Source organism: Muntiacus reevesi, chromosome 19, assembly GCF_963930625.1.
Source record: "Muntiacus reevesi chromosome 19, mMunRee1.1, whole genome shotgun sequence".
NCBI lineage: Eukaryota > Metazoa > Chordata > Mammalia > Artiodactyla > Cervidae > Muntiacus > Muntiacus reevesi.
Window position 1 is genome coordinate 37,294,339 of NC_089267.1, and position 22,910 is coordinate 37,317,248.

The 22,910-nt window shown below is 37.4% G+C and overlaps 1 protein-coding gene across 3 annotated transcripts in view; it reads left to right on the top strand.

The window, feature by feature from the left end:
• Positions 1-22,910, top strand: part of CDK19 (cyclin dependent kinase 19) — a 268,286-nt gene that overhangs the window by 128,408 nt on the left and 116,968 nt on the right. The window contains exon 2 of one of the 3 annotated variants that reach the window (XM_065911734.1): positions 6,247-6,308. The exons of the other annotated variants lie outside the window; for them this stretch is intronic. The gene's annotated coding sequence lies outside the window, so the exon portion shown is untranslated. The remainder of the gene's footprint in view (positions 1-6,246; positions 6,309-22,910) is intronic. 3 annotated transcript variants of the gene reach the window in all.

Here is a 22,910-nt window from a genome sequence, read left to right on the forward strand (position 1 = left end):
CACAAATGTGTTGTCTGTACCTATGTATGTGATGGGTGCAGTATAGTACAAAGTAGTACAAAGCTTTTTGTAGGAGCTGAGGCTTGATGGATGGATGAAGAAAGGTTTAGGAGAAGGATATTATAAGCAGCTTGTGCAAAGGCTACAAGTGGTTCTCCTTGTTTCTTATATTTTTCAGTGTAAGAGAAAAGTTTTAATATACCTTTCATAGTAAATGATAGAATACACTTAGGAATCTTTGGGATTTTGACAATTTAGATTACACAGTTAATAAAATTAATCTAATGGTATAGTATACTATATCCTAAGTGCAAAATACATATTTTTTCTTTCTTTTTATCATATCACCAGAGGCTTCCCTGGTGACTCAGTGGTAGAAAGTCCACCTACCAATGCAGGAGAATCAGTTTCCATTCCTGAGTTGGGAAGATCCCCTGGAGAAGGAAATGGCAACCCACTCCTGTATTATTGCCTGGAAAGTTCCATGGACAGAGGGGCCTAGCGAGCTGCTGTCCATGGGGTTACAAAATAGTCAGACTTGACTTAGTGACTGAAGAACAACAATGTATAGGTACAAAATTCTTTTTTCTTATGATGAGAACTTTTAAGATCTATTGCCTTAGCAACTTACAGGTATACAATAATACAGGTATTATTAATGATAGTCACCATCCTACATGTGGTTCTTTATGGCTGGAGCTTAAGGTTAAAGAAAGGCAATGGCCAAAGAATGCTCAAACTACTGCACAATTGCACTCATCTCACACGCTAGTAAAGTAATGCTCAAAATTCTCCAAGCCAGGCTTCAACAATACATGAACCTTGAATTTCCAGATGTTCAAGCTGGTTTTAGAAAAGGCAAAGGAACCAGAGATCAAATTAACAACATCCGCTGGATCATCGAAAAAACAAGAATTACAGAAAAACATCTATTTCTGCTTTATTGATTATGCTAAAGCCTTTGACTGTGTGGATCACAATAAACTGTGGAAAAATTCTGAAAGAGATGGGACTACCAGACCACCTGACCTGCCTCTTGAGAAACCTATATGCAGGTCAGGAAGCAACAGTTAGAATTGGACATGGAACAACAGACTGGTTCCAAATAGGAAAAGGAGTACGTCAAGGCTGTATATTGTTACCCTGCTTATTTAACTTATATGCAGAGTACATAATGAGAAACGCTGGGCTGGAAGAAGCACAAGCTGGAATCAAGATTGCCAGGAGAAATATCAATAACCTCAGATATGCAGATGACACCACCCTTATGGTAGAAAGTGAAGAGGAACTAAAAAGCCTCTTGATGAAAGTCAAAGAGGAGAGTGAAAAATTTGGCTTAAAGCTCAACATTCAGAAAACTAAGATCATGGCATCTGGTCCCATCACTTCATGGGAAATAGATGGGGAAACAGTGTCAGACTTTATTTTTTTGGGCTCCAAAATCACTGCAGATGGTGATTGCAGCCATGAAATTAAAAGACGCTCACTCCTTGATAGGAAAGTTATGACCAATCTAGATAGCATCTTAAAAAGCAGAGACATTATTTTGCCAACAAAGGTTCGTCTAGTCAAAGCTATGGTTTTTCCAATGGTCATGTATGGATGTGTGAGTTGGACTGTGTGAGTTGGACTGTGTGAGTTGGATGTGTGAGTTGGACTCTCACACTTCACATGTGTGAGATGACATGTGAAGAAAGCTGAGCACTGAAGAATTGATGCTTTTGAACTGTGGTATTGGAGAAGACTCTTGAGAGTCCCTTGGACTGCAAGGAGATCCAACCAGTCTATCCTAAAGGAAATCACTCCTGGGTGTACATTGGAAGGACTGATGCTGAAGCGGAAACTCCAGTACTTTGGCCACCTGATGCGAAGAGTTGACTCATTTGAAAAGACCCTGATGCTGGGAAAGATTGAGGGCAAGAGGAGAAGGGGACGACAGAGGATGAGGTAGTTGGATGGCATCACTGACTCAATGGACATGAGTTTGAGTAAATTCTGGGAGTTGGAGATGGACAGGGAGCCCTGGCATGCTGGGAACATGGGGTCGCAAAGAGTCGGACACGACTGAGCGACTGAACTAACTAATTAACTAACTAAGGCTTCATAAATAAGTAGAGGGCAAAGAAGTTATGAAAGGGCCTCTGCGGAGATAATGATTTTGACAGTTATGATTTGCATGCTAGAAAGATCTGTGCTCAGTTCCCTTTAAGTAGCTTTCCCGGAAGTCCCATCCAGTGACTTCCACTTCTAGCTCATTTTCCAGTCCTAGCAGTGAGGAAGGCTAGGATGTATAGACCCTTACTTGGGTACATGCTGCCTAGAATTAGACTAGAATCTGTTACTAAGTAACAGGAAGGGAGTATGGGTATATGGTAGGCAGCCATGTATATGGTGTATGTTCAGGTATATGGTACATGTGCAACAAGAAGGATTGAGAATAAAAGGGAGACCAATTTAGTATAATACCTAAGTAGTAGCACATGTGTAATGTCTTACAAAAGAGATTTGACTAACATTCTTAAAACATGAGAATGGAATCTTTAAGCTCTTCTGCTGGGAAATCTAGAGGATTTAAACTGTTATTCTGTTATAAGAACTCTTAAGTTCTTGGAGCAAAAAATTATGCTTTAATTATTTTAACCTTTTAGTTTAAAAGTTTCTTTTTCTAATCAAACATTTAGTAAAATTAAGTTGTTGCTTAGTCACTAAGTTGTGTCTGACTCTTTTGAGACCCCCATGGACTGTAGCCTGCCAGGCTCCTCTGTCCATGGGATTTTCCAGGCAAGAACACTGGAGTGGGTTGCATTTCCTTCTTCAGGGGATCTTCCCAGACCAGGGATCAAACCCGCATCTTTTGAATTGGTAGGCAGATTCTTTACCAATGAGACACCAAGAAGTACTGAGGACGATTAACATTGGTAAGCATGGGCTTGATAGAAATCACTTTAAATATATATATATATATATATATATATATATATATATATATAAAATATGCTTTTTCAACTGTATAGCAATCATACATTAAAAAGGGATGTACATTAATTTTTCTGGAAGATGAAATAACATAATTTTTTTATACGTATCTTTTTGGATGTTATACAATTATCACCTATTACTGTTTTTGAAGAATTGTGATGACATGTGTACATATAAAATCAAATTTACCATTTTAATCTTTTTAAGTATACAGTGATGTTGAATACATTATTTATGCCACCATCACTTCCATCTTTCCACAAAATTCTTTTCATCTTGTAAAACTGAAACCCTATAGCAAAGAATAACTCCCCAATTTTTCCCTTTACCCAATCCATAGCAAACACTATCCTACTTTCCTGCTTGGCGGGTGGATTCTTTACTGCTGAGCTACCTGGGAAAGCCCTACTTTCTATCTGTATGAATTGGACTACCCCCGGTACCTGTATAAGAAGGATCATGCAGTATTTGTACTTTTGGGACTTCCTTATTTTATCTAGCATAATGTCCTCAAGATTATTCTATGTTGTAGTATTGTGCAGGCTTTTCTTCTTTTTCAAGACTGGTTGTGCTCCATTGTATGTATGTATGTGTGTGTGTATGTGTATATACATATATATATGTATCCTGTTTATCCACTTACTGTCAGTGAAGAGTTGAGTGGCTTCCACCTTTTGGCTATTGTGAATTCTGTAATGAACATGAGCATACAGATATTTCTTTGAGAATCCCCACTTTTAAATCTTTTGGCTATATACCCCAAAGTGTAATTTCTGAATAATAATTCTATTTTTAATTTTTTGAAGCATTGCCATACTGTTTTCTATAGCAACTGCACCGTTTTACATTCTTACCAACAGTACACTGGGGTTCCAGTTTCTTCACATCCTTGCCTTGTTTTAGTCCTTGAAATATTTTTTTTTGGATAGTATTAATAGCTGTCCTAATGGATATGTGTTAGTATCAATTGTATTGAATTTTTTTTTGAAGGTTTAAAAATATCAGAGTGATTTTAGTGTAATCCCATGGCAGTAAGTCTTAATAAATGGAAACGGAATCACTCAATTTTGCTACTCTAATAAAAATATTATTTGAATGTTATTTGGATATATATTCTTCAGTCTTTTTCAGGCCTTTACCTTTTGGTTTTATGTTGTAAGCATTTCTCATTTTTTAAACATGTTTTGTACAACCATCATTTGAATTTGAATTTTCCAAGGAAATGTTGCAAATGCAACGTGATTGAATACTTAACATTTTGTAATTGTTTTTTACATATAGCTAAGTGCTTGGTTTGTGTGATTTTAATTTCATAGAAGACTGGATGATACAGCGACTAAAAGTGTAGTCTGGAAGTAGACAGTCTGGGTTTGAATTGCAGGTCTGCCACTTCAGGCTATGTGCATTTAGGCAAATTTCTTAAGGTTACTGTGTCTCAATTTCTTCATCTGTTAAGTGAGGATAATAACAGAACTTATCTCAAAGTTGTAAAGACCAAATGAGTTAGTACTTGTAGAGCTTTAGGACAGTAACTAGCTCATCATACATCCTATATGTCTTTTCTGCATAATTGTTTTATTAGGTGAGATCTTATCTCTTTGACTTTTAAAAAATATATGCGATATACAGGAAGTTACTGTGTCTTGGGTCTTTAGTTTAAAATGTCACAAGCTTAGAGGAGGGTGTAGTCTATAAGGTTGTTTTGGGAGTTAAGAGAAGGTACATCTGAGGCAGATAGTGCTGGGCAAATTGCTGAATTAGTAATATGATATAACCATCTTTTGGGAACTGTGACCTTCTGGCAGGCATTTAGCCTTGTCACCTACTCTAGGCTCTTTTGACCATCTCAGCCTTTTTGCTTTGCTTCTTTGGGTTTCCTTGCCCACACAGCTCCCCAGGTTTCTTGACTTGGCACTTTATGTTTCCTCTGTTCTTGTTTAGTCGCTAAGTCATGTCTGACTCTTTCGTGACCCCATGCACTGTAGCCTGCCAGGTTCCTCTGTCCATGGGATTTCCCAGGCAAGAACACTGGAGTGGGTTGCCATTTCTTTTTCCAATATTACCTCTGTTTCCTAGTTAACAACTTTTGTTGTTAATTTATATCAAATGCACTTGATGAAAAATTTTTGCAGAATGTAAAACTCTGTGATTATAATACGACATTTCATTTGATGATCAGTATAAGTCTGAGACAGTAAAGTCAGTACGTACTGTTGGAGAGGTAAAGTCCTCATTGAACAACTCTCGTTGTATGAGAGACTGGGTGACCTGACTGATGTCACAAAGCAGTTAGGAGATTTAGCTGGAACTTGAATTCAAGCTGTCTGACCTCAAAGCAGTGTTTCTTTCTTCACATATTATCATGTTTTAAAATAATACTTTTCTATCATTCCTAATTATTTGATGATATTTCAAAGGATTTTTTGATATTACATAAAGATAACATGCCTCTGTCTTTTAAATTTAATAGCTAGTAAAATTTACCTGACTCCTTTTCTCATATACCAGCTGCATTTTGTAGTCCTTAAGCCCAGTATCCGTAAAGAATGAAACAAAATCTGAGATCTATGTATTTTATCTGATTAAGTTCTTAATCTTTTACATGAATGTTTTCTGAAAAGAGTTTCATGTTTCGTGCTTATATTTATTTTATACTATTCGAACAAGGTAGATTTCCCCCATACTGCCTAGCATATGTAGTATCTGGCTCATTTCAACATTGCTGTCAGACTTAAATTAAATCTTGGCATTAGAGTATCTTTACAGTTCTACTTTTCCCCTTCCCCCCTGCAAGTCTGTTTTTAATTATTTTTCTCCTATATTCTGAATAGTCTCTGGTTCTAAGAATGTACCTTGAGCTGTCGAATGTATCATAGTTCATTATGTGAAGTATATTTTTCTACTTAATTTCTTATATATTCCTTATATTGGCTCTCTCACGTGATTTAAAAAAATTATTGTTAGGATTTTCAATAGTGCAAATCACCTATATTGGTGAGAGTTATAATTAGTTAACTTTTGAATTACAATTTCACCTTTTAGAATTATAATTAGTTAACTTTTTCCCCCCACATAATTAGTTGTGTAATATATAATAAACTCTGAATGATATCAATATACTATTGATTTATTCATTGTCAAATCCCAAATCTGGTTTCCTTGGCAGATATATAGACTTGTGATAGGCGTTTGGCACTTTGTGTTTTGGGCAGTGTAACTTTAAATCTACATAAACTTCTCTGCCTTTTGCCTCTGCTGTGTTCATAGATTCCAGGCGGGCTTCGTGTATGGACCCCAAGCGTTGGAGGTAGCAGACTTTTCAGCAGAAGGTAAAGCAGAGTGTTGCCTTCTGGTGTCATTGTGTGTGTGTGCTGGGGTGGGCATGTGACAGGTGAGAGCTTTGCACAAAATAATTTATAATGGTGCTTTTCACAAAATGTAAAACCAAGCTAATACTTGGAAATTTTATTCAGTATTACTAAAATCCATAAAAAGTAGAAAACTTTGACTAGAACTCCAAACTAAATTTCAGCCTCTCTGCTGTTAACCAAAGAGTAAGAGTGAAAGGAAAGTGTATAGTGCATATGCTATCTGACTTTCTCAGACTTGGTTTTACTATGATTTCTTCCTGGGAAGGTATCCAAATCATTATTCATACTCTGTATTCTTCCTTGCTGCTCCTTTTGCTGAAAGATTGCTTCACAGTAAATAGGCAGCCTCGTTGGTGACTCATGACTGGAGGACAGACATTTTTGCTCTAGGTCCCATGTGCCAAAAATCTTTGTTTCTCATATGCTAATTACCTCTCTTCAGAACTTGTTAATATGCTCTTCTCTCAAGTTAGTTCTTGTTTCAGTAGAGAAACAAACACATCCCACTCATTTGTAAAATATGTTTTTATGGAGACCTTCTTAATGAGTTATTTTTAAGAAAATAACATGACATAACTTCCCTGGGTAATGCTTCTTTGATTTTTTTAAAAAATACAAATATTTTGCCATTTAGGTGTCAGATATTATAGATATTACTTTCTTTGAATTTATGAAACCGTTTATGAATTTTATTCAGATGATACTTAAGTGCAGTTTTTTTTTTTTTAAGACCTATAGCAGCTAACACTGTTGTATTCTTAAACTTAATAAGTTTTTAGATAGATTCCTAATGGGAATTAGAGGAATGGTTTTCTTATGTCTTCCTGAAATTACATTTGTATTGATATCAAGTGGCTGCATCTTATATTGTATATTAAAGACATACACCTTATGTGATATAGGGTATTTATTAAATATCTACTCTGTGCCCTACATAGAGTCACTCCATTTTATAGTCAGCTTAGTTTCACTATTTCATTTTTTTCCTATTCAGAGATACTGCTTTCCTTAACTAGAGGAATTTCAGGCTGTTTATTGAGATTAGCTGCAACTTTACCACTTAAGCCCTCTCTCCTTTCTTTGGTTCTCTTCACTAGCCATTTGGAGGATATTTTCTATTTACCAACAATAGATTGGAAGTAACTTCTTGAAGGCCATTTCATACTTCATTTTTAGGCTAGTCTGCTGTTTTCACTGCTGTTGAATTATGCAGCCTTCTATTTGTTGGGCTAATCTTTCTGTGGTGTATTTTGTTATTAGTTGAGTATCTCAGTAGATTTTCTAGTCACTAACATAGAAGATATAAAATAAACTGCTCATATCAAGGCATAGAAAGACTCTTCCCCAGGTCCTCATCCCCACAACTTCTGTGAGAAGGATGTGACGAAATGGTTACAAAAGTAGTTTCTCAAAGATAAGTTATTTTTTAGAGCTGTTTAAGGTTTACAGAAAGATTGAGTGGAAAGTAAAGAGAGTTCCCATATGCCTCAACCTCCTTCTCCCCACCCGCCATCTCCCTATGACTAACATCTTGTTTTAGTGGTATGTTTGCTACAATTGAACCAGTACTGTTAGATTATTATTAACTAAAATCCATAGTTTTACCTTAAAGTTCACTCTTTGTGTTGTAGATTATGTAGGTTTGACAAATATATGACAGTATCATGCAGAATAATTTTACTGCTCTAAATATACGCTGTGTTATAGGAGAATGGGGCACAAGAGGATGGTCATGTCACAAGTCTTGGGGATGTTCCTGGGATGGGCCGCCTAGTGAGAGTCCTTGGCTTTGTGCAGGCAAGAATTCAAGCCATGGTAAAGTGAACACAAGTTTATTTAGATACATATTCCATAGGCGCAATGTGAATGTCTCAGAAGGCAAGAGTGGCCCCTCACTGTGAGGCAGTTTATTTCCGTGGGAAAAAGTGGGAAGAATATTCTGTCTTGGGTAAGGGGTGGGGATTTCTGGAAATCAGCCACTCCCTACGTTTTGACCTTTTATGGTCAGCATCAGAACTGTCATGGCGCCTGTGGGTGTAGAGTGAGGCTCCAGGTGGATCGGAAGTAGAATCTTCCTCCATCTTGGGCCTAGTTGGTTCTGACCAATATTTGTCATATCTCTGAACGGCTGTGTCATTCTTTTAATGGTTGTGTCCTGCCCCCTTCCGTCCTCTCTCACTTGTGGTCCATCCATTCATCCCTGCCTTCCTTCCTTTGATTCCCCAGCAAGCACAGACATTTTTTTGTCTATATAGTTTCCTCTTTTCAGAACATCATAGTTGTAATCATGTAGTTTGTAGTCTTTTCAGTTTTGCTTCTTTCACTTAGTAGTAAGCATGTAAGTAAGCTTACTCTCTATGCCTTCTCATGGTTTGATAGCTCATTTCTTTTTAGTGCTGAATAACACTGCATTATCTGAATATACCACAGTTAATGTATCCATTCACCTACTGAAACATATCATGGTTGCTTCCAAGTTTTGGCAATTATGAATAAAGTTGCTATAAACGTTCATATGCAGATTTTTTGAGGACATAAGTTTTCAGTTCATTTTGGTGAATGCTGTGAAGTGCTATTGCTTTATCATATGAAAAGAGTATGTTTACTTTTGTAAGAAACTATCACCCAGTGTGATTATACCATATCGACTTGAGTTTGTCAATGTCCACAAAAAAACTGGCTGGGATTTCCATTGGGATTATGTTGAATCTATAGATCAAATTGAGAAGAATTGACATCTTGACAATTTTAGGCCTTCTTTGCTATATACATGGAATATCTCTCAGATCTTTTTTGATTTCTTTCTTCAGTTTTATAGTTTTCCTTATATAGACCCTGTACATGTTAGAGTCATAACTAGGTAATTCATTTTTGGAGCTGCTGTTGTAAATGTTAAATTGTGTTTTTAATTTCCATTTCCAACTTTTCATTGCTGGTGTATAAGAAAGTATTGGCTTTTGCATATTAACCTTCATCCTGCAGCCTTGCTATAATTGTTTATTTGTTCCAGGGGTTTGCTTGTTGTTCTTGGGATTTTCTCCAAAGACAGTTATACAAATACACTTTTATTTCTTCCTTAATCTCTGTAATTTTTATTTCCTTCCACATTTTATTGCATTGGCTAGGACTCCTGGTATGATTTTGAATAGGAATGGTGAGAGCAGATATTCTTGCCTTGTTCCTGATCTTATTGGGGAAACCATCAGTTTTCTTCATAAACTATGATAATTGCAATAGATTATCCTAATCAGTAGTATAGGAGATGTAAAGTATTGCTTATATCATGTCACAGGAGGATTCATTCTCCCCACAGTCCCTTTCCCTAACCTAAACTTCTTTGAGAAAGATAGGATTAAATTGATGGTTATAAAAATATTTTAAATGAGGGAATTAAGGCAGTTTTTCATATTATACCTTATTTTTAGTAACTATGAATATTACTTAGTTCCTTTACTCTCTTGTGAACTTCTATAGGGCAAAGACTATCTCAGTATATTATAACCCTTGTTGTGTCCAGTATGCAGTACAATTGGCATAACTATTTGTTGAACGAAAAACTTAATTTTTAGACTCTTGCTGTAAACCTCTGTCTTATTAGAAAAGGCAGAAAACCAGTAGCATTAGTCCTCTAATATATTCAATCAATCAGATACTTGACAGTTGCAAGGTATCGTGATGGCTACAAAGATACACATAATAATGATACCTCCTCTCAGGAAACTTATTACCCGTTTAAGGAAAGGTTAACTTCAAATTTCATGTTCCATTTTTGCTGATATGTATTTCTCAGAAGCTCTTACTCCTATGTTTCTTTTAAGCATTCCAACTGAAATATCTGTTTATGGACTAATTGGGTAGAAGTGGGTAGTGGACACTCTGCTAGATATTTTGCATATATAATTTCATTTATCTTGAAAATTGTGTAGGGTTACTATTTTTAATTAATAGGTGTAAAAACTGGTAATATGAGAGTATGCATATCTTCTTTGTTGTCTGATTTAATATAATAGGTGTATAATTCTATACCTTAAACTCTGTAAATCACATACTGTGAAAAAGTAACTTTACAGAGTGGTACATGATGAATGTCAGGTGTATAGTACAGAAATGTGCTTGGTGAATGCAGAGAAGAAAGCTTTGACCTCAGGATAGAACTAGTTCATAAAATTTCTGGAAAGCTTGACCTTGTCTGATGGATCGAAGACTAAGGCAAAGAGAGATCAGGAAGATCAGTCAATGTGGAAAAGACTGAGGGCCAAAAAGAACAAGTATTTTGTGATTTGACAGTGTCGTAAAAATTTCTGCTGTTGTAGTAAAATGAAATAGAGCAAATTTTGTCTATTATCTTAAACAAGAACTACTCCATTTTTTTCTTAAAGTAATTTCCACTGAATTCGCTTATTGTTTGTTGAAGATGAGAGAATAGATCACAGGACCAGTGTGTAAATCTCATGTCATCAGTTGCCAAGGACGTCTTTGTCTGCTGAGTTCCAGTGATCAGTGCAGCAAGTGCGGAGGGAGTAAAAGCATGGAGGAAAAGTGGAAGATCAAAGGAGTCCAAAATAAAGGACTTTCCTAAAGTCAAGTGTGGCTAAGCACCCCGGAAATTGCCTTTAACGTGCTGAAATTTGTGGAGTTGCAACGGTGTCCTTGCTTTCAATGAAGTTAGTGTTTATTTGGGAAGACCAGAGTATGGTAACATAATCAGAAACCACTCAGCCGTGGGCTTCCCTGGTGGCTCAGTTGGTAAAGAATCTGCCCATGATGCTGGAGACCACCTGCAATGAAGGAGACCTAGGTTCAGTCCTTGGATAGGGAAGATCCCCTGGAGAAGGAAATGGCGACCCACTCCAGTAATCTTGCCTGGGAAATCCCATGGACAGAGGAAACTGGCAGGCTACAGTCCATGGAGTCACAAGAGTCAGACACAACATAGCAACTGCACCATCACCACCAGTCGTGTTAGGCACCGTATAATGTAGACTGTTAATACTGTGGGGTCCTTCTCCTTAAATAATGTTCTTCAGGGTTCTCTTCTCTGTGCTATTCTCATAACTTTAATTTCTGCCTATTTTCACACTCTGTCCTAGCCCACGTCTTCCTTCTAAGCAATAGATGTATCCAAATGCCTTTTGGACATCTTCATTTAGACAGGACCACAGTCCTCTCAACGTCAACTTACAAAAGCTTTTGCCTTTTTCTTTTTGACTCAGTGTATGGCACCCAGTTGACCAAGTGAAAAACTGACACTCATTCTTACTTTACTTCCTCATTTCTAACCACACATTCTGTTGATCAGTTCAGTTCAATCGCTCAGTTGTGTCAGACCCTTTGCAACCCCATGGACTGTAGCGTAGCAGGCTTCTCTGTCCATCACCAACTCCCAGACCTTGGTCAAACTAATGTTCATTGAGTTGGTGGTGCCATCCAACCATCTCATCCTCTGTCGTTCGCTTTTCCTGCCTTCAGTCTTTCCCAGCATCAGGGTCTTTTCAAATGACGCAGTTCTTCGCATCAGGTTGCCAAAGGATTGGAGCTTCAGCTTCAGCATCAGTCCTTCCAATGAAAATTCGGGACTGACTTCCTTTAGGATGGATTGGTTTGATCTCCTTGCAGTCGAAGGGACTCTGAAGAGTCTTCTGCAACACCACAGTTCAAAAACATGAATTCTTTGGCACTCAGCTTTCTTTATGGTCCAACTCTCACATCCATATATGACTACTGGAAAAACCATAGCTTTGACTAGACAGGCCTTTGTTGGCAAGGTCATGTTTCTGCTTTTTAATATGCTGTCTAGGTTGGTCATAGCTTTTCTTCCAGGGAGCAAGCATCTTTTAATTTCATGGCTGCAGTCACCATCAGTGATTTTGGAACCCAAGAAAATAAAGCCTGTCACTGTTTCCATTGTTTCCCCATCTATTTGCCCTGAAGTGATGGGACTAGATGCCATGATGTTCCTTTTTTGATTGTTGAGTTTTGAGCCAGCTTTTTCACTCTCCTCTTTCACTTTCATCATGAGGCTCTTTAGTTCCTCTTTGCTTTCTGCCATAAGGGTGGTGTCATCTGCATATCTGAGGTTATTGATACTGCTCCCAGCAGTCTTGATTCCAGTTTGTGTTTCATCCAACCCAGCATTTCTCATGATGTACTCCGCATATAAGTTAAATAAGCAGGGTGACAGTATACAGCCTTCATGTACTCCTTTTCATATTTGGAACCAGTCTTTTGTTCCATGTCCTGTTCTAACTACTGCTTCCTGACCCGCATACAGGTTTCTCAGGAGGCAGGTGAGGTGGTCTGGTGTTCCCATCTCTTTCAGAATTTTCCACAGTTGGTTGTGATCCTCACAGCCAAAGGCTTTGACATAGTCAATAAAGCAAAAGTAGATGTTTTTCTGGAACTCTCTTGCTTTTCCTGTGATCCAGTGATGTTGGCAATTTGATCTCTGGTTCCTCTGCCTGTTGATACTGTTTCCTAATTATCTTTCAGACCCATCTGCTTTTATTTCCTCTGCTGCCATCCTGATTTAGACTGTAGCCGTCTCTTAAGCTCCTGCCGAGGTCTTAGTCAGTCAGTCTTTGGTGGAGTACAGTTGCGTTACAGCACTATGTGACTCTGATGTGCAGCGGTGAGTCAGCTGTACATACACATCTCTCTCCCATCTTTGGATTTCCTGCTCATTTAGGCCACCATAGCAGAGACCCTTTAATGTTTTTCTCCCTGTTCTCTCCTCACCTCCTACCTGTTCACAAAAGCACAGTTTGCTTAAAATCCTTTTCTTCTTGGGATGCAGTCCAGTTTCCTTAATGTGGCTTGCCTGTTCTGCCTGAACTGGCCCTGCCTCATTTTCGTTCAGCTCTAACTTGCTTTCCCCATTCTAAACCAGCTTTACTAAAGTTCCCATGCATTGTTCTCTTTTGCCTCTGAGCCTTGGCACATTCTGTTCCTTTTCTCCAGAAGGGGAGAGAGAAGAAACGAAACTGTAGTGACCAGAAGCACTGACTCAGGTGAATCTTGGATCTGCTCCTTAACTAGCTGTGTGATCTAGAATGATGTAACCGCTCTGCTTTCAGTGTCCTCATTTGTAACAATGGAGAGAGTATAATACTTGCTCCCTAGCATGTTGATGAGGATTAAAAGTGTTAATGTAGTTGAGGTTCTAAGAATGATGCCTACCTTACACTGAGTACTATAGAAATAGAGCTATTTTTTATAATTCTTACTATAAATGTGTTGGGATAGTAGACAGTATAACCTTTTATATTTTAAAGATGATTTAATGACAAAATAAATATGCTTTTTCCCCCTTATAAATTACAAGTTGATTGGCTCGTTATTATTGGTATTTTTGTTCTTGGCTGGGCAATGGCTTCCTTTTTCTGACCTCTTGTTTTTCAGTATTTTAGGTTTTTAGTGACTAGAATTTGCTCTTAGGTTCACATTCCTGTGAAATGGATCATCTGACATGGATCATTAGGTCTACCTGAATTTTTGTATAAATTAATCCAGGTCAACCTATATGGAAACTAAAAGAAAATTAATTCTTAATAGCTAATAGCTGACTTTTTACTTCATGATATATGTCATGTTGATTAAAATTTCAAGTAAAGTCCTTTAAAGGAATTCACTTTTTCCATATTTCAGAGATTGTGGATTATAATGGTTCAAATGGTTTGCATTTTAGCAAAGATACTATGTTAGGAATAGACTCTCTGAAAGGAAGACCTCTGTTTTTCTCAGTGTTCACAATTCTGCTTACACTGAATACTTTCCAGAATACTTCCGACACCGGAGGTGTACGTAGGTTTTTTTCCCGTACTGACCAGTTCTGAGACACCAGCTGGGAATCCTGCAGTTTAACTCAGTTTCGACACCAGCTGCTCAGAGCTGATACAGACTCCAGATTAAGGGCTTAGTCCCACTAGACTGCGCCTCTGCAGATGCCGCTGGCAACTGACGGGTCCCCAAGTTGCCCACAGCCTCTCACTCAGCTGCCAACTAGAGGTTCCCACGACCCCCTCCTCAGGTTCAGTCATGTACTAGAATGGCTCATAGAACTCAGGACAACAGTTTACTTACTGGCTTACTGGTTTATTACAAAGGATATATTAAAGGATACAAATGAACAGCCAGATGAAGAGTATATAGGGTTAGGTCTGTGTCTGGAAGGGTCCCAAGCACAGGAGCTTATGTTCCCATGGAATTTTGGGATGTGCCAACTGCCCGCCCCTCCCCAGCAAGTGGATGGGTTCTTGTTCACCAACCCAGAAGCTCTCTGAACTCTGTACTTTAGGGATTTTTATGGAGGCTTCATTATGTGGACGTGATAGATTAAATTGTTGACCATTGGTGGATAATTAAATCCCCAGGCTCCCATTTGGGTTGGGGCAGCAGTACGGGCTGCTGAAAGTTCTAATCACCTGGTTTGTTCCCCTTGCAACCAGTCCCCATCCAGTAGCTATCTAGGGACTTGCCAAAAATCACTTTTATAACATAAACTCAGATGTGGTTGAAAGGGGTTTGTTATGAATAACTAAAGAACTTTCTTTTATTTTTGTCCTTCTGGAGATATTCGAGGAGTAAAAAATGAATAATATAATAAAAGATGCTCCTATCCTCTAATCACTTAGGAAATTACAAGTATTTTAGGAGCTGTGATCCAAGAGCCCTGGAGGAAGACCCCACAATATATGTTTCTTACTCTATTACAATATCACATTCTCTATTATCATGGTACTTAAGATCAGCCAGGAGAAGCATGTAAAAACTTAAATCTTATCTAAAGAGGAGTCCTCAGTGGTCTAGATTTGGCTGAACTTGCAGTAATATGGTGAAAAACATGTATGTATTTAAATTCTAAATGTTGATTTTGATATCTTGCTAGTTTCTCTTTTGAATATTTGTTTTTCATCGATACTTAAAATTTGATATAACTTTGTGAAGATTGACATCTAAAAGTGTAACTAAAGAAGCTGGTTGATGATCTAGTTCTATCTTTTCTGATGGCGCTAGACTAGAGAATGACAAAATATTGATACTTTTCTCCTTCTCTCCTAGGAGATTGTTGTTTTCTGGTGAAATTTTAAATATGCATACATTTCCAATAAATATCGGTGTTTGATTCTTACTGTCATTTGAATTTTATTCCCCAGAATATTTTATTTTATCTTTAGGATATACATTTTTAAAAGAAGATTTTCCAGATCTTCTGTTATGCTGAAAATATCTTTTAAGTTGATCAAGACTAATAAACAGGTTTATTTCAATGCAACAAATGTTTAGTTTCTTCTATTTATAAGGTACTTTGTTAGCTCCTAAAAAATATACAAAAATGAGTAAGGTGTTTTTCCTCCATCTCCAAAAGAGAGAGGAAACTATGAATCAATTTTAAGGAAGTGTAATAACAAAATAGAGTTTGGTATAGTTTTTTTGTTTTCCTTTGAGTGAATTTTGAACAAAATATTTGCTCTACTAATCATGTTCTTTCGAAACATCAACCATCAGGTGGTTGATATGACCACCTACTTTTCATTCTTTCCAGTTTGACTTCCCTTCTGCATTTGATGCTTTTGCCACTTACTTTTTTGATACTGTTCTTTGGCTTCTATATACAACTTACTATTTTTCTTCTACTTCTCTAGCTACTGTTTATTAGTTGCTTCCCTCCTCATTTTTTTTCTTCTTTTTTCTTAAGAAAAGTTTTGTACATAAATAAGGGAATAATTATATTATTTGAAAATTCTTTAGGTTTAGTCAGAATTTGCAATAACCCCATGAGTGCAGTGAGCCCGGTTTAATTATGCCATAAAGCGATCTGCCTAGTTTCTTCAGTGTTACCATTTATGGTTTTATAAAAGCTATCCATATGGGTCCACTTGGTTTGGACTCATAGACAAATTGGTCTCCAGCCAGATACTCCATCTTATGTATCACACCTCTCCATAGAGCTGAAATGCTCCCTTAAAGAAAAACTTTAAAAAACCCCACAAACTCCAGTTTAGATTTGGCAGTCACTGTACTGTGGTGTTTGAGTATTTTAGACTTAGCAATAAATAGTGTTTTAAAACTTAAAAAAAAAAGTTTTATAACAGCAGAGACGTTCAGAGTTCAAACTCTAGAACATTTAATACCCACATAAACTTCATCTAGGTTTGTTTAGCTGTTGTTATCATTTTTGTATATTTTTTCTCTTACTCTTTATATAGGTAAATTATTTTTGGTTGTCATAGAACCATATGAAATTAAGTTGCCACTGTCATGACATGCTACCCAAAATACTTCTATATCTCCTAAGAATAAAATATTCTCCTTCATAACCATGATGCCATTGTCCTGTGTTTAAAACAAGTAATTGAAAAAGAAAATTTACCACTGTAAAATAATATATAATATCTAGTCTGTGTTTAAAATTTCCCAGGTATCCTGAAAATACATTCTTGTAGCTGTTTTTAATGTGAGCATCAATCTAGCCAAGGTTTTCATGCATAATATTTGGTTGTTACGTGCCTTGAGTAGACTAATACTCTGACCTTTTTTATGAGTCCTTTTTGGTTTTTATTTTTTAGAAGGCAGACCAATTTTCTGGTAGTGTCTCGCGTCTAGATTTGCCTATTATCAAAGTCCCTGATGTTTCCTACAACCTGTTGAAGGGCGGCATTCAGTAGAGAAGGGCCTTCGAACGCCTGTGGCTTTGCTACTGTGACTATGAGGTTACGAGTCCCATTATTAATCATCTTAAGTTCTTTGGCCACTGGTGAAATTTGGGTCAGTGACAGCCCATGAGTCCTTTCGCCTCCACCCATGAGCTTTGTCAGTTTACTCTGGTAAACAATATGCATGTTAACATTAGGTAGGTGCCAGGCTGAAGTTGAAGTTCCAGTACTTTGGCCACCTGATGTAAAGAGCCAACTCATTGGAAAAGACCTTGATGCTGGGAGAGATTGAAGGCAAAAGGAGGATGAGATGGTTGGATGGCATCACCAGCTCAATGGACATGAGTTTGAGCAGTCTCCGGAGATGGTGAAGGACAGGGAAGCCTGGTGTGCTGCTGTCCATGGGGTGGCAAAGAGTCAGACACGACTGGGCGACTGAACAACAGCAACAGGATGTGAAAGAGCCCAGGTCACCGCCTCTCAGCTCTTCTCTGCTGTGTTCTTTCTCTTTGTGATCATGTTTACTCCTCTGATTTTAGCAGTTGCCTGTGTAAGGAAGTTTTCTGAATTGCACTTTATTTCCTTCTGTTCATCTCCTCCTGGCTACCCAGTAGTCACTCTAAAATCTACACTCCAAAATGAATTTATTCTTTACTTGCTAACTGGCTCATTGTCAGTACTGTTCTTTGTTTGGGTCAGTGGGAGTAGAAGGTATAGTGTAACTAGCCTTGCTTTCACTGAGACAACGCACTGACTGGAAACCTCAGTCTTCAGCTGTTTCTCTGCTTAGCACTCTTGTGTACATGTACACATATGTGCATATGTATTTATTCATCAAATACTTCTTAAGTACAATGTTTCTGTATACATTTGGCCACAGTAGATAAGACTATATCTGGATGGCCTCTTGGATGCATTCCTTCCATTCTTACCATATTTATTCTATTTTTGATCTTCATCAATCCTTCCTAGAACTTTCTACAATGTTCTCTCTACCTCTGGCTTAAACCCTGTGATTCATTCTCCATTCTGTCTTGTTGAGAATACTTGCTTGATCATATGTTTCTTTTTTTTTTGATCATATGTTTCTCTTGCTTGAAAACCTCTGATGGCTTCCCATATTATACAAGAAAAATGCTATCTTTTTAGCGTATCATACAAGACTATGCTAATTCCATCTTCTTTGCTCTTTTTATGTATTACTTCATCTCTTGGGTTCTAACTGTACCTGTCTTCTGCTGATTTCTTGAGTATAATGGGGATTTTACTCTTCAAACTTTGTTCATACATTTCCGGTGTCCTTAAGTCTCTGACTCCTCTTCTATGCTTAATGAAATCCTGCTTATCTTTCAAGGTCAGCTTAGAATGTTCCCTTTGAAAATTATTTACCTAATATCCCTCTTTATCTACTCCCTGCACCAGAACCAAACCCTTAACATTCTTTATCTGATGTACTTTGCACATTCGTCTGTTATAGTGCTTATCAGATTGTATGCCTTGCTTTTGTGTTTCTCAGTGTAAAGGTTCACAAGGGAAAGAATCATCTTGTTTTTTCTTCTATTCTTAGAGCACAAAGCCTGGCACATAGCACATGCTTAGTAAAGCATTTCTGAAAGGGAAGTCTGACATTCCTTGCTTTACCTTCTATAGCAGGTAAGTCTAACTTGAGATCATGAATTCTCAAAGGAAGATAATAGTTTAATAAGGTAATTGGTTTACACTAAATATCTGCTAATGATTCAGTTTAGTTCAGTCGCTCAGTCATGTCTGACTCTTTGCAACCCCATGAATCACAGCACGCCAGGCCTTCCTATCCATCACCAACTCCCAGAGTTTACCCGAACTCATGTCCACTGAGTCGGTGATGCCATCCAACCATCTCATCTTCTGTCGTCCCCTTCTCCTCCTGCCGTCAATCTTTCCCAGGATCAGGGTCTTTTCAAATGAGTCAGCTCTTTGCATCAGGTGGCCAAAGTATTGGAGTTTCAGCTTCAACATCGGTCCTTCCAATGAATGCCCAGGACTGATTTCCTTTAGGATGGACTGGTTTAATCTCCTTGCAGTCCAAGGGACTCTCAAGTCTTCTCCAACACCACAGTTCAAAAGTGTCAATTCTTTGGCACTCAGCTTTCTTTATAGTCCAACTCTCACATCCATACGTGACTACTGGGAAAACCATAGCCTTAACTAGACGGACTTTTGTTGACAAAGTAATGTCTCTGCTTTTTAAGATGCTGTCTAGGTTGGTCATAACTTTCCTTCCAAGGAGTAAGCGTCTTTTAATTTCAAGGCTGCAGTCACCATCAGTGGTTTTGGAACCCAGAAAAATAAAGTCAGCCACTGTTTCCCCATCTATTTCTCATGAAGTGATGGGACCGGATGCCATGATCTTAGTTTTCTGAAAGTTGAGCTTTAAGCCAGCTTTTTCACTGTCCTCTTTCACTTTCATCAAGAGGCTCTTTAGTTCTTCTTCACTTTCTGCCATAAGTGTGGTGTCATCTGCATATCTGAGGTTATTGATATTCCTCCTGGCAGTCTTGATTCCAGCTTGTGCTTCTTCCAGCCCAACGTTTCTCATGATGTATTTGCATATAAGTTAAATAAGCAGGGTGACAATATCCAGCCTTCATGTACTCCTTTTCATATTTGGAACCAGTTCTAACTGTTGCTTCCTGACCTGCATACAGATTTCTCAGGAGGCAGGTCAGGTGGTCTGGCATTCCCATCTCTTTCAGAATTTTCCACAGTTTGTTGTGATCCACACAGTCAAAGGTTTTGGCATTGTCAATAAAACAGAAGTAGATGTTTTCCTGGAACTCTCTTGCTTTTTCGGTGATCCAGTGGATGTTGGCAATTTGATCTCTGGTTCCTCTACCTTTTCTAAATCCAGCTTGAACATCTGGAAGTTCACGGTTCATGTACTGTTGAAGCCTGGCTTGGAGAATTTTGAGCACTACTTTGCTAGCATGTAAGATGAGTGCAATTGTTTGGTAGTTTGAGCATTCTTTGGCATTGCCTTTCTTTGGGATTGGAATGAAAACTTAACCTTTTCCAGTCCTATGGCCACTGGTGAGTTTTCCAAATTTGCTGGCATACTGAGTACAGTACTTTCACAGCATCATCTTTTATTTATTTATTTTTTTCACAGCATCATCTTTTAAACTTAACACTTGAAAAAAATATTTGTTTATTTTTGTCTGTGCTGGGTCTGCATTCCTGGGTGTGGGCTTTCTCTAGTTTTGGTGAGTGGGGGCTACTCTCTAGTTGTGGTGCATTGGCTTCTCATTGTGGTGGTTTCTCTTGTTGCAGAGCATGGACTCTAGGGTGCATGAGCTAAATAGTTGTGGTGCATGGGCTTAATCAACCTTATAATGTGTGGAATCTTCCTGGACCAGGAATTGAACCCATGTCCCCTGCATTGGCAGGTGGATTCTTAACCACCAGACCACCAAAGAAGCCTCTGTTTTCGATACCCGAATCATAAAGCATTACTGCAGATATGTTTGTTTTAATTAAAATCATTTCTGAGCGGAAGAATTTGCCATCAATAGGAGTTTCTGAAATTTTATTATTTTAGAGCTTTTAAAATAGTAAATGTTTATCTGATTTAGAATTGTGAATGAAACAAATAGTATAAAATGAACATTGTTTAGAGAAGTATATTAATTAATAAATCAGTTTTAAGAAAAGAGATTAAATAAAAGTAGTCTTTCTAAAGAATGGAGGTTAAAAACATAGTCAGATTTCCATGTTGCAAGGGAATATTCGACTTGAATAAGGGAGACTCTTACTGTACTTTGGTGATGTTTAGAGAATGAGTAGATGAAATATATGACAGATGAAACATAAAGAAGGTGCTGGTATTATTACATGATTTGTTAATAAGGGGAGTACAAAATATTAGCAATATCCTGTGGTGGTGGTTGTTCATTTGCTAAGTCTGGTCTAATTCTTTGCAACCCCATGGACTGCAGCACTCCAGGCTCCTCTGCCCTCCGCTGTCTCCTGGAGTTCACTCAAATTCATGTCCATTGAGTCGGTGAACCCTGAGGTACAAGGTTTTTAATATTTTAGAATTATTTTTGAAGGAATGTTGTCATTTAAATTCAAAATCCTGATAATTAAAAATGCTATGGTGTTGAATTGTTATGGCAAGTCAAATGATGTGATGTCTGGGTTTTGTTTCAAAATAAGAAAAGTGGAGGTAGTAGAAATAAGACTGGCCATGTGTTGATAATTGTTATAGCCATATGATAGAGTATCACTGTCATTTATTTTGTAAAGAGTTTCCAAATAAGGAATCATTACTGCTAGGCTGAGTGAATATAGAGTGATATTGAGTAATTCAGAATTACCAATTTAAAACTAAATAATACTTCTTTAGTTTTATTTTCCAAGTTTTTATTCTATATTGTTTTGTTCTTTTTCTATGAGATATGAAGCCTCTTAAATTGCTAAGCCAAATCATCACATATTAAAGAAAAGAGATATAACATTCATTTATGGCAGGATTCTTCTCGAAGAAAACAATTATTGACAAGCCCACAGCTAACATCATACTCAGTGGTGAAAAGCTGAAAGCACTCTCGCTAAGATCAGGAATCAGACGAGAATGCCCACTCTCTCCATGTTTATTCAGCATAGTTTTGGAAGTCCTAGCCATAGCAATCAGAGAAGAAAAAGAAATAAAAGGAATCCAAATTGGAAAGGAAGAAGTAAAACTGTCACTGTTTGCAGATGACATGATACTATACATAGAAAATCCTAAAGATGCCTCTAGAAAACTACTAGAGCTCATCAATGAGTTCAGTAAAGTTGCTATATTCAAAATAAGTACCCAGAAATCTTTTGCATTTCTATACACTATCTTCAAAATACTGGAAAGATAAATTAAGGAAACAATTCCATTTACAACAAAAAGAATAAATACCTAGGAATAAACTTACCTAAGGGGGCAAAAGATCTGTACTCCAAAATCTGTCAGACACACAAAAAATGATGCATGTGGAAAGATAAATCATGTTCTTGGATGGGAAGAATCAGTATTGTTAAAATCACCATAGTACCCAAGGCAGTCTACTGATTCTATGCAATCCCTATCAAATTGCCAATAACATTTTTCACAGAACTGGAACAAAAAATTTAAAAATTGTGTAGAAACACAAAAGACCTTGAATAGCCAAAACAGTCTTGAGAAAGAGTACTATATTTCTGGTGATTTCATTAATTTGAATTCTGTTCTTAAAGTTTGGCAAAGAAAAAGGATGAATTCATAGAATTGTTTGTTTTCTTAAGGGATGTGAGACAGAAGTTCAGAAATTGTTCTTCTTCCTGCTCTCTTTTTCTCCTTTTCTCATTCCCATGTTGCCTCAACTTCTTTTTGAGGTGCCAAAAAAAATTCCTCCAATCCAGTATCACATCTGTGGGATTAAGTCCTTTAAATCTGAAACTCCCTCAGTAAATTTTTTTTTTTTTTTAAAACTGGGGTATATTGACAAGCAATATTAGTTCCAGGTGTAAAACACTGTGATGATTCAATATTTGTATATATATTGTGAAATGATCACCACAGTAAGCCTGTTAACATCTTTAGGACATCTCCCCTTTGGACGTCTCAGATATTTTATTTTTGATTGGAGTTTTTCTTTCTAGCTGAAAGAAAGATTTACAAGCTGAAGAATCTTCAGAGATGTGACCTGAGTCTCCTTCTTAATGGTATCATCCTCTGCATCAACCAAGCTCAGAAACCCAGACTAATCCTGGATTCAGACTTCTTAATTTTCATTATTTGTTCATGTGGTCCTGCCAATTCCTCTTCTAAAATGACTGTCACAAGTATTCCTTCTTTTTGCCAGTCTTACTGTTGCCATTCTGTTTTGGAGAATGTTGTGCTTGGAAGGCTTCATCT